Source organism: Lethenteron reissneri, chromosome 41 (genome assembly GCF_015708825.2).
Source record: "Lethenteron reissneri isolate LAM-NWPU_2019-01 chromosome 41, ASM1570882v1, whole genome shotgun sequence".
Lineage (NCBI taxonomy): Eukaryota > Metazoa > Chordata > Hyperoartia > Petromyzontiformes > Petromyzontidae > Lethenteron > Lethenteron reissneri.
The window spans coordinates 12,270,354-12,283,013 of NC_083819.1; positions in this window are offsets into that span (position 1 = coordinate 12,270,354).

Sequence of the window (12,660 nt, forward strand, 5' to 3'; positions counted from 1 at the left end):
GGCAGCGATGACGACGAGACGAGTCCACCTCCAGAACCGGCAGCCCGCAGCTCTCGCTCTCCGCTGCTTTTATTCCCCTCGGCACGGCCTGGCTCCGCCCTGGCCGCGCCTCCCTTCTCGAACCCACCAGAGGGTTCCAGGGGCCTCCCCACGAGGTCTATCGTGACCCTTGCCCAAGTTCCTCCACCCTGCCAGCACACACACACCGTGGCTATGCTCAATGGCGTGTGCGCTAAGTGTCCACTGCAGTTGCTGCTGCTGTATAGCAGTCGACGCCGTGTCACTACACGTGTGTAATACAAGCGCAGCACGACGACAAACTGAACGGGAGCCACTTGTAGATATGGAGAAGCCTGCTGGTGCTTTGACAAAACTGAAACCCGCACCTCCGATGAGCACGGTTGGCTACGTACTGTGCAAAAGAAGTTCAACACACGTACGTATTAGCACAGTTGTGAGCAATCTGCTGCGCGTGCGCAGTCATCTCCTGAAACGTATTGCTCCGTGTTTGAAGCGTATTGGCTATCGTGAGCAGTATTATTCGCTTGCGCAGAGTTTGCCCGCATTGAGATCAACGCCGCTGAAGAAATTCACTCCCGGGTCACGTTGATGGGATGTGTAAATAATTGATTAATTTTGTTTTACGTGGAGGGACAGATACGAGAAGGAGGTGAAACGTCTGCATATTTAGTCAGCCGTATTGTAGGTCAGCGTTATGCTTATATTATTTACCCAGGCGAGGCCCCAAGGAGCCCCAAGATTAATTTTCAAGAGGGTCCTGTCAGGTATTTGTAGTCGGGGGCACTTTTTGTGATGTGTAATCCCAGCTTATAAATTTGCTAATACTTTTTTTAGCATTGGGATGTTTCGCCAAAAATAGTTACAGAATGGGTTTTAAAAAATAATAGGTTTTTGCCCTTTTTGGCAATAAAACATGTGAAGATGTTTAAACACCTAATATATACCTTTTGCAATAAATCAAGTCTGCATTAACCACACGCAGTACTTATCAACATGCAAACAAGCATGCTTTGATAACACTGGTTTACAGCCAAAATGCTTCCCAAATAAATGTAGTCCAACCTCTATTAATTTTGAGTCACTGAGAATAAAAATGAGGCTTAAAATTGTTGATTGGCTCAAGTTTTCAAGCTATGCTACTGGGTCAGTATATACGACTGACTGGATCTATAAATAAATCTATTACTGGGTTTGGACAGTACTTGCTTTTGAACAAAACAATGAATGATGCAATCTGAACCTGGTATTGCATCATACTCTTATACAGTGAGGGAAAAAAGTATTTGATCCCCTGCTGATTTTGTACGTTTGCCCACTGACAAAGAAATGATCAGTCTATAATTTTAATGGTAGGTTTATTTGAACAGTTAGAGATAGAATAACAACAACAAAATCCAGAAAAACGCATGTCAAAAATGTTATAAATTGATTTGCATTTTAATGAGGGAAATAAGTATTTGACTCCCTCTCAATCAGAAAGATTTCTGGCTCCCAGGTGTCTTTTATACAGGTAACGAGCTGAGATTAGGAGCACACTCTTAAAGGGAGTGCTCCTAATCTCAGCTTGTTACCTGTATAAAAGACACCTGTTCACAGAAGCAATCAATCAAATTCCAAACTCCACCATGGCCAAGACCAAAGAGCTCTCCAAGGATGTCAGGGACAAGATTGTAAACCTACACAAGGCTGCAATGGGCTACAAGACCATCGCCAAGCAGCTTGGTGAGAAGGTGACAACAGTTGGTGCGATTATTCGCAAATGGAAGAAACACAAAATAACTGTCAATCTCCCTCGGCCTGGGGCTCCATGCAAGATCTCACCTCGTGGAGTTGCAATGATCATGAGAACGGTGAGGAATCAGCCCAGAACTACACGGGAGGTTCTTGTCAATGATCTCAAGGCAGCTGGGACCATATTCACCAAGAAAACAGTTGGTAACACACTATGCCGTGAAGGACTGAAATCCTGCTGCGCCCGCAAGGTCCCCCTGCTCAAGAAAGCACATATACATGCCCGTCTGAAGTTTGTCAATGAACATCTGAATGATTCAGAGGACAACTGGGTGAAAGTGTTGTGGTCAGATGAGACCAAAATGGAGCTCTTTGGCATCAACTCAACTCGCCGTGTTTGGAGGAGGAGGAATGCTGCCTATGACCCCAAGAACACCATCCCCACCGTCAAACATGGAGGTGTAAACATGCTTTGGGAGTGTTTTTCTGCTAAGGGGACAGGATAACTTCACCGCATCAAAGGGACGATGGACGGGGCCATGTACCGCCAAATCTTGGGTGAGAACCTCCTTCCCTCAGCCAGGGCATTGAAAATGGGTCGTGGATGGGTATTCCAGCATGACAATGACCCAAAACACACGGCCAAGGCAACAAGAAGAAGTACATTAAGGTCCAGGAGTGGCCTTGCCAGTCTCCAGACCTTAATCCCATAGAAAATCTGTGGAGGGAGCTGAAGGTTCGAGTTGCCAAACGTCAGCCTCGAAACCTTAATGACTTGGAGAAGATCTGCAAAGAGGAGTGGGACAAAATCCCTCCTGACATGTGTGCAAACCTGGTGGCCAACTACAAGAAACGTCTGACCTCTGTGATTGCCAACAAGGGTTTTGTCATGTTTTGCAGAGGGGTCAAATACTTATTTCCCTCATTAAAATGCAAATCAATTTATAACATTTTTGACATGCGCTTTTCTGGATTTTGTTGTTGTTATTCTATCTCTCACTGTTCAAATAGACCTTCCATTAAAATTATAGACTGATAATTTCTTTGTTAGTGTGCAAACGTACAAAATCAGCAGGGGATCAATAACTTTTTTCCCTCACTGTATAAGCACGCAACTTTATCTATCTGTGATTAACGTTGCACTTTCTGTCGTTTTCCTGCAGGGGGCGCTGCAAACTTACGCGCCCCCTGCATGAACGACGGAGGCGCAGGGACAGACGTTCAATGACGTTGGAATCGATCTGCAGACGGCGGTCTTCTCGCACGGCCAGCAGCTCCGTGTCGCCTTACCTCGATCCCGCGATCCTAAACAGGTGCCATTTCTCACTCTGGTCTTTAAATCCATCCACGGCCTTGCCCCACCTCATCCTCCATCTCTCGTGTCTCACTCCTCTATGCCATCCACTACCCTCCAAGTCCTCGCCGTCTCTCACTGTACCTGTGCCCAGTCTCGCTCTCCCTCCTCTCCCTTCCTGCTCCCCCTTCAGTGGAACAAACTCGCACTGCAGCACAGAGAGCAATCGTCGTCACTCACCTTCCGTTCTGCCCTTACAACGCCATCTCTTCGCCCCTAGCCCAGCATCATCATCTTGCTACTGCTACTCCCTGCACCCACCCCCAGCTACCACTAGGCCTAGCCCTGTCACTGCCCCAACCCCTATCACTACTCCAACCCCTACCCCAACCACTATCACTGCCCCAACCCCTATCACTACCCCTATCACTACTCCAACCCCTATTACTGCCCCAACCCCTACCCCAACCCCTATCACTGCCCCAACCCCTATCACTACCCCAATCCCTACCCCAACCCCTATCACTACCCCAACCACTATCACTACCCCTACCCCAACCACTATCACTACCCCAACCCCTATTACTGCCCCAACCCCTATCACTACCCCAACCCCTATCACTACCCCTACCCCAACCACTATCACTACCCCAACCCCTATCACTACTCCAACCCCTATCACTACCCCAACCACTATCACTACCCCAACCCCTATTACTGCCCCAACCCCTATCACTACCCCAAACCCCTATCACTACCCCAACCCCTATTACTGCCCCAACCCCTATCACTATCCCAACCCCTACCCCAACCACTATCACTACCCCTACCCCAACCACTATCACTACCCCAAACCCTATTACTGCCCCAACCCCTATCACTACCCCAACCCCTATCACTACCCCTACCCCAACCACTATCACTACCCCAACCCCTATCACTACTCCAACCCCTATCACTACCCCAACCACTATCACTACCCCAACCCCTATTACTGCCCCAACCCCTATCACTACCCCAACCACTATCACTACCCCAACCCCTATTACTGCCCCAACCCCTATCACTATCCCAACCCCTACCCCAACCACTATCACTACCCCTACCCCAACCACTATCACTATCCCAACCCCTACCCCAACCACTATCACTACCCCTACCCCAACCACTATCACTACCCCAACCCCTATTACTGCCCCAACCCCTATCACTACCCCAACCCCTATCACTACCCCTACCCCAACCACTATCACTACCCCAACCCCTATCACTACTCCAACCCCTATCACTACCCCAACCCCTATCACTACCCCAACCCCTACCCCAACCACTATCACTACCACAACCCCTATTACTGCCCCAACCCCTATCACTATCCCAACCCCTACCCCAACCCCTATCACTGCCCCAACCCCTATCACTACCCCAACCCCTACCCCAACCACTATCACTACCCCAACCCCTATTACTGCCCCAACCCCTATCACTACCCCTACCCCAACCACTATCACTACCCCAACCACTATCACTACTCCAACCCCTATCACTGCCCCAACCCCTATCACTGCCCCAACCCCTACCCCAACCACTATCACTACCCCAACCCCTATCACTGCCCCAACCCCTATCACTACCCCTACCCCAACCACTATCACTACCCCAACCCCTATCACTACCCCAACCCCTATTACTGCCCCAACCCCTATTACTGCCCCAACCCCTATCACTGCCCCAACCACTATCACTGCCCCAACCCCTACCCCAACCACTATCACTACCCCAACCCCTATTACTGCCCTAACCCCTATCACTACCCCTACCCCAACCACTATCACTACCCCAACCCCTATCACTACTCCGACCCCTATCACTACCCCAACCCCTATCACTACCCCAACCCCTACCCCTATCACTACCCCAACCCCTATCACTACCCCAACCCCTATCACTGCCCCAACCTCTATCACTACCCCAACCCCTACCCCAACCACTATCACTACCCCAACCCCTATTACTGCCTCAACCCCTATCACTACCCCTACCCCAACCACTATCACTACCCCAACCCCTATCACTACTCCAACCCCTATCACTACCCCAACCCCTATCCCTATCACTACCCCAACCCCTATCACTACCCCAACCCCTACCCCAACCACTATCACTACCCCAACCCCTATCACTACCCCAACCCCTACCACAACCCCTATCACTACCCCAATCCCTACCCCAGCCACTATCACTACCCCAACCCCTATCACTACCCCAACCCCTATCACTACCCCAACCCCTATCACTACCCCAACCCCCATCACTACCCCAACCCCCATCACTACCCCAACCCCCATCACTACCCCAACCCCCATCACTACCCCAACCCCTATCACTACCCCAATCCCCATCACTCCCCCAACCCCCATCACTACCCCAACCCCTATCACTACCCCAACCCCCATCACTACCCCAACCCCTATCACTACCCCAACCACTATCACTACCCCAACCACTATCACTACCCCAACCCCTATCACTACCCCAACCACTATCACTACCCCAACCCCTATCACTACCCCAACCCCCATCACTACCCCAACCCCTATCACTGCCCCTATCACTATCACTACCCCAACCCCGATCACTACCCCAACCACTATCACTACCCCAATCCCCATCACTACCCCAACCCCGATCACTACCCCAACCCCGATCACTACCCCAACCCCGATCACTACCCCAACCCCGATCACTACCCCAACCCCTATCACTACCCCAACCACTATCACTACCCCAACCCCCATCACTACCCCAACCCCCATCACTACCCCAACCCCCATCACTACCCCAACCCCTATCACTACCCCAACCCCCATCACTACCCCAATCACTGCCCCGCCTTAACCACTCCCGCCCGTTCTCCTGTCACCGCAGCGACACCACCGCTCGTATCAACGACCCCACTCGCCCACTTCCAACCTGGCGTGCAAACTCCGCAGAGATAAATCCAGCAGAGCCCCCCCCCCACCGCTCGTCCCAATGCCCGCCCCCGTGACGGTGCAGGAGGCTTCTCAAAGCGCGTCGCGCCACTGTTCACTCCAGAACCCAACTCCAGAACCCAACTCCAGAACCCACCTCCCGGACCCACCGCCACCTGCGCTGCTCTCCACGCGTGGTGAGGACCGGCACCCCCCGACCGTATCCAGGCCGCCCCCCTCCTCCCCCCTCCGCACGCCCAAGTGGCTTCCGACCCTCCTCATGTAATGTATGTACTGTGTATGTACTGTGTATGTACTGTGTATGTACTCTGTATGTACAGTGAGGGAAAAAAGTATCTGATCCCCTGCTGATTTTGTACGTTTGCCCACTGACAAAGAAATGATCAGTCTATAATTTTAATGGTAGGTTTATTTGAACAGTGAGAGACAGAATAACAACAACAAAATTCAGAAAAACGCATGTCAAAAATGTTATACATTGATTTGCATTTTAATGAGGGAAATAAGTATTTGACCCCTCTGTAAAACATGACTTAGTTTTATTTTTATTATTTTATTACTTCCCTTCTACGTGACTTTACCGAAAGAACCAAGAAGATGACTTAGTACTTGGTGGCAAAATCCTTGTTGGCAATCACAGAGGTCAGACGTTTCTTGTAGTTGGCCACCAGGTTTGCACACATCTCAGGAGGGATTTTGTCCCACTCCTCTTTGCAGATCTTCTCCAAGTCATTAAGGTTTCGAGGCTGAAGTTTGGCAACTCGAACCTTCAGCTCCCTCCACAGATTTTCTATGAGATTAAGGTCTGGAGACTGGCAAGGCCACTCCAGGACCTTAATGTGCTTCTTCTTGAGCCACTCCTTTGTTGCCTTGGCTGTGTGTTTTGGGTCATTGTCATGCTGGAATACCCATCCACGACCCATTTTCAATGCCCTGGCTGATGGAAGGAGGTTCTCACCCAAGATTTGACGGTACATGGCCCCGTCCATCGTCCCTTTGATGCGGTGAAGTTGTCCTGTCCCCTTAGCAGAAAAACACCCCCAAAGCATAATATTTACACCTCCATGTTTGACGGTGAGGATGGTGTTCTTGGGGTTATAGGCAGCATTCCTCCTCCTCTAAACACGGCGAGTTGAGTTGATGCCAAAGAGCTCCATTTTGGTCTCATCTGAACCACAACACGTGCATTGGCAAAACTTCAGACGGGCATGTATATGTGCTTTCTTGAGCAGGGGGACCTTGCGGGCGCGGCAGGATTTCAGTCCTTCACGGCGTAGTGTGTTACGAACTGTTTTCTTGGTGACTATGGTCCCAGCTGCCTTGAGATCATTGACAAGATCCTCCCGTGTAGTTCTGGGCTGATTCCTCACCGTTCTCATGATCATTGCAACTCCATGAGGTGAGATCTTGCATGGAGCCCCAGGCTGAGGGAGATTGACAGTTCTTTTGTGTTTCTTCCATTTGCGAATAATCGCACGACCTGTTGTCACCTTCTCACCAAGCTGCTTGGTGATGGTCTTGTAGCCCATTCCAGCCTTGTGTAGGTCTACAATCTTGTCCCTGACATCCTTGGAGAGCTCTTTGGTCTTGGCCATGGTGGAGAGTTTGGAATCTGATTGATTGATTTGCTTCTGTGAACAGGTATCTTTTATACAAGTAACAAGCTGAGATTAGGAGTCCTCCCTTTAAGAGTGTGCTCCTAATCTCAGCTCGTTACCTGTATAAAAGACACCTGGGAGCCAGACATCTTTCTGATTGAGAGGGGGTCAAATATTTATTTCTCTCATTAAAATGCAAATCAATTCATAACATTTTTGACATGTGTTTTTTCTGGATATTACCATTAAAATTATAGACTGATAATTTCTTTGTCAGTGGGCAAACGTACAAAATCAGCAGGGGATCAAATACTTTTTTCCCTCACTGTACTGTGTATGTACTGTGTATGTATTTGTATGCATTCATTAACCCCCCCCCCCACTTCGCACAAAAGGGCTCACAAGTGACGTCATCACATTCATCATCATCTGGCTGTCGCCTGATGAAGCTAGTTGTAATTACTGGCGAAACGTCGTACTCAGATTTGAAATGTTGTGGATTTACTCTCCAACACACCGGTGTGCTGTACTAGTGACGAATTGGCACGTTCTGTTTACGTGACAAACCTTACTAATTAGCTGTGTCTGGTGGTGGTGAGTTTAACAACACATTTTTATATGATTACGCGATCTAACCCACAAACGTCTTATGGACGATGTATGTACTATATATGGACGATGTGTGTACTATGTATGGACGATGTATGTACTATGTATGGACGATGTATGTACTATATATGGACTATGTATGTGCTATATAAGGACGATGTATGTACTATATATGGACTATTATGTACTATATATGGACGATTTATGTACTATGTATGGACTATTATGTACTATATATGGACTATGTATGTACTATGTATGGACTATTATGTACTATATATGGACGATGTATGTACTATGTATGGACTATTATGTACTATATATGGACGATGTATGTACTATGTATGGACTATTATGTACTATATATGGACGATGTATGTACTATGTATGGACTATTATGTACTATATATGGACGATGTATGTACTATGTATGGACTATTATGTACTATATATGGACTATGTATGCACTATGTATGGACTATTATGTACTATATATGGACGATGTATGTACTATGTATGGACTATTATGTACTATATATGGACGATGTATGTACTATGTATGGACTATTATGTACTATATATGGACGATGTATGTACTATGTATGGACTATTATGTACTATATATGGACTATGTATGTACTATGTATGGACTATTATGTACTATATATGGACGATGTATGTACTATGTATGGACTATTATGTACTATATATGGACTATTATGCACTATATATGGACTATTATGTACTATATATGGACTATGTATGTACTATGTATGGACGATGTATGTACTATGTATGGACTATTATGTACTATGTATGGACGATGTATGTACTATATATGGACTATTATGTACTATATATGGACGATGTATGTACTATGTATGGACGATGTATGTACTATATATGGACTATTATGTACTATATATGGACTATTATGTACTATGTATGTTTGTTTGATTTGCACCATACGAAGCCAACCGTGCTAATAGGAGGTTTTGGGTGAAGATGATGACAACAGGGTAGGGTTGGAAGGGAGTTGGTTGGGTAGCGTTAGGGTAGTAGGGTTGGGTACGATTTGGTAGGGTAAGGATTGCATAGGGTTAGAGCAGGGTAAGGATAGGGTTAGAATTTCGCTGCTAGTGAATGACGCCAGTGATGACACGTGTTCGTGCCCATCAGAGGGGTGAGTGCTCGTTAGAATTGGCTGTGGGCAGCACTTCAAACGCACAAGGCCTCCCGTTATCGCGGTTTCAACGCGGCTCTGCGCTCGGGTTGTCCGGGTGTGACCTGGGCAGTGCAGGGGATTGGCATCGGTTTTCTGGTGGCCGGCGTTTTGGTGCAGGCATTGTATGGAGCTGTGTTATAGTTTTACTGCACGGCTGCGACTACGGACCATGGATGACTGAGAGACACGGCCCTATACCCTTTCACTCTTCTGTAGCAGAATTCATTTATTGATCTCAAACATAATTATGCTGCGTACGTCAACGACGACATTTCGTCTTGTTGAAAGGTTCGTTCACAGTCGACAGGATAAAGTCGGTGCTTGTGTGTGACCTGCGGGTTTTTGAGCACTTGAACAGATAATGGCACGCTCCTTCGAATGTCTCGGTGAGTTTAGCGTCGCACGGTGCAGCGGGCAGCACACACTTGTTGAGTTTCCCCCACCGAGCGCAGTGGATGGTTGTGGCAATTTAACTGTTACAAACGGGCCAGGCGGCAATCTTATTAAACACTGGGTTATCCAGGGACCTGTCACACCAGTCGATCTCGACGGGAGCCGGCAGTGCCTTCGGCATGCGGCTCTCTTACACGGCTCCTCCTCCACGTGGAGCTGCTTTGTTGTGGGAGGCGCGCAAAGGGGCATCAGCGGGACAGCTGGAGACGCTGGGGTGGCACGCAGAGGAGTGGTCGTCTGGGAGCCAGCTGAGAAAGCGACCAAGAGAATCTAAAGAACAACATGAATAAGCAGACGAGACGCCCTCCCATCTCCCACGTCTGTCCCTCCACATGAACAATACCAAAGAGGCTTTGTACACATCCCATCAGTGGAACGGCTTTCTGGCGGCACTTAGTTTCCTCGGCATTGGTTCGACAGAAGGAAACTGCACCAGTGTCGACATTCAGTGTCTTGGCAAATTTTTAGTGGCCAAAGACTCTAAAGTCTAAACGCACGATGTTGACTCTACATGTAGAGGGGAAAACCGGAGGACCCGGAGAAAAATCCACGCGGAGAGAAAGACACGCAAACTCCAAATCAACAGCAGCAGGCATCAGGGTCGGGATCGAACCCACAACCTCCTGCACACCAGGCGAGGGAGTTAACATCTCGCGGCACGGCTCCACCAGCCGTGGCGTCACCGGGCAAGGTGTTTGGACTGACGTTTGACCCCTGGGCAGGGCAGGTGACGGCCACGAGCGAGGGTGGCCGATGGTCCAGAATGGTGACGGAGTCGCAGCCAGAGAATGGTCCGACGATGACGTCCACCGAGGCGACGGAGCGATTGCGAGATAGGATGGTCGCGTCACGGGATCGTGAGACCTGGGGGAAGTCTTCATCCAGCAGTGGATTGACCATGGCCGATGATGAACATGAACATTCGATAAATTATCTAATTGTATTGCACTGTTCGAATTTTCTGATGTGGAGTTTACAAAACGTAGAAAGGCACGCGCGCGTGTGCGCACGCACACACACACGCTCATTCACGCGCACACGCATAAAACAAATATCCTCCGTGTAGCCTTAACAGACTGTTGTGGAAAGTGCTGTTAGCGAGCACCTATGAAGGCCGGCACTTCTCACGAGGATGTGGCGATGTTTATACACCTCACCAGGTACTCAATTTAAGCTGAGTCGATCTAGGGGAGGCCCGGGACCGGTTCAGATAATCGTCACCGGTGCTGGCCGTGAACGGGAATCGAACTCGGGTCGCCGGGTTCGTAGCGCAGCGCGCACGGCTCTGCGGTGCGGCGTGGCTGGCCAGCAGCTCCCTCTCAACGTGATCCCCTCCGGGAACGCGCGCAGTCGGAATCGCAAGCCCGGACTATTTACAATCTGAGCGTTCAAGACAACGCTGCTGCACGAACCCCAGAAGTGTCACAGCAGCAGCAGCACCATCACCACTAGCAGCACCACCACCAGCACCACCACCACCAGCAACACTACTAGCACCACCAGCACCACCACCAGCACCACCAGCACCAGCACCACCAGCACCACCAGCAACACCACCAGCACCACCACCACCAGCAACACCACCAGCACCACCACCACCAGCACCACCACCAGCACCACCACCACCAGCAACACTACCAGCACCACCAGCACCACCACCAGCACCACCAGCACCACCAGCACCACCAGCAGCAACACCACCAGCACCACCACCACCAGCACCACCACCAGCACCACCAGCACCACCAGCACCACCAGCACCACCACCAGCAGCAGCGTCTCCTGCTGCTGTCCGAGCGCGCACACAGAGACGACGACGACCCCCCGGGTAGTCAGAACAGACTTGTGAGGCAAGTGCCGTTAGCGATCACAAGTGAACCCCATGGCGGTAACCCGGGGTAACATCGTGCTCTGGCTCTCGCACAATGTCCGTGATGCAGTTATTTTTAGTCTGTTGATGGTCGGCGATGCGGCAATCGACTCGCCTTGACGAGCTGTACATGATGCACCACTACGGCGCGTACCGCGAGCGTTCAGGGTTTCAGCGCAATCGTCCTCGCTGCGTTTCGACATCGCGGAGTGTCACTGATTTCGGATTGATTGGTACCCCAGTCGCCGAGTGAAGTACACCCCTGGAAAAAAAGTGTCCCAGAAATAAAACATATAATTGCCTCGGCCATTTAGTATCATTTGGTAGCGCTATAGGGATCATATGAAGGCCGGCACGGCACACGAGGGGGTATGTGGCCAGCATTACGTCCGGCCGCCTTTGTCTCCCTAGTGGCAATGTTTTTACACGTCTCACGAGGTACTCATTTGAGGCTGAGTCGACCTAGGGGAGGGCCAGGACCGGTTCAGATAATCGTCACCGGTGTTGGCCGTGAGCGGGAGTCGAACTCGGGTCGCCAGGTTCGTAGCGTAGTGCGCTACGTACAGGCACACACGCACAAACACGCACGCACACGTACACACACACGCACACACGCACGCACACACACGCGCACACACACACACACGCGCACACACACACAAGCACGCACACACGCATACGCGCAAGCACACACACACGTACACACACACGAACACACGCACACACACGAAGGACTTTTTATCGCAAACCTCATTCATCTTAACAGGTGTCCAGTTCCAGCCAACTTACGCATTAACGTTTAATCATGAAGTGATGTTAGGGATGGGATCGGTGTTGAAACGTAAACTCTTAAAACAATAGTTGAT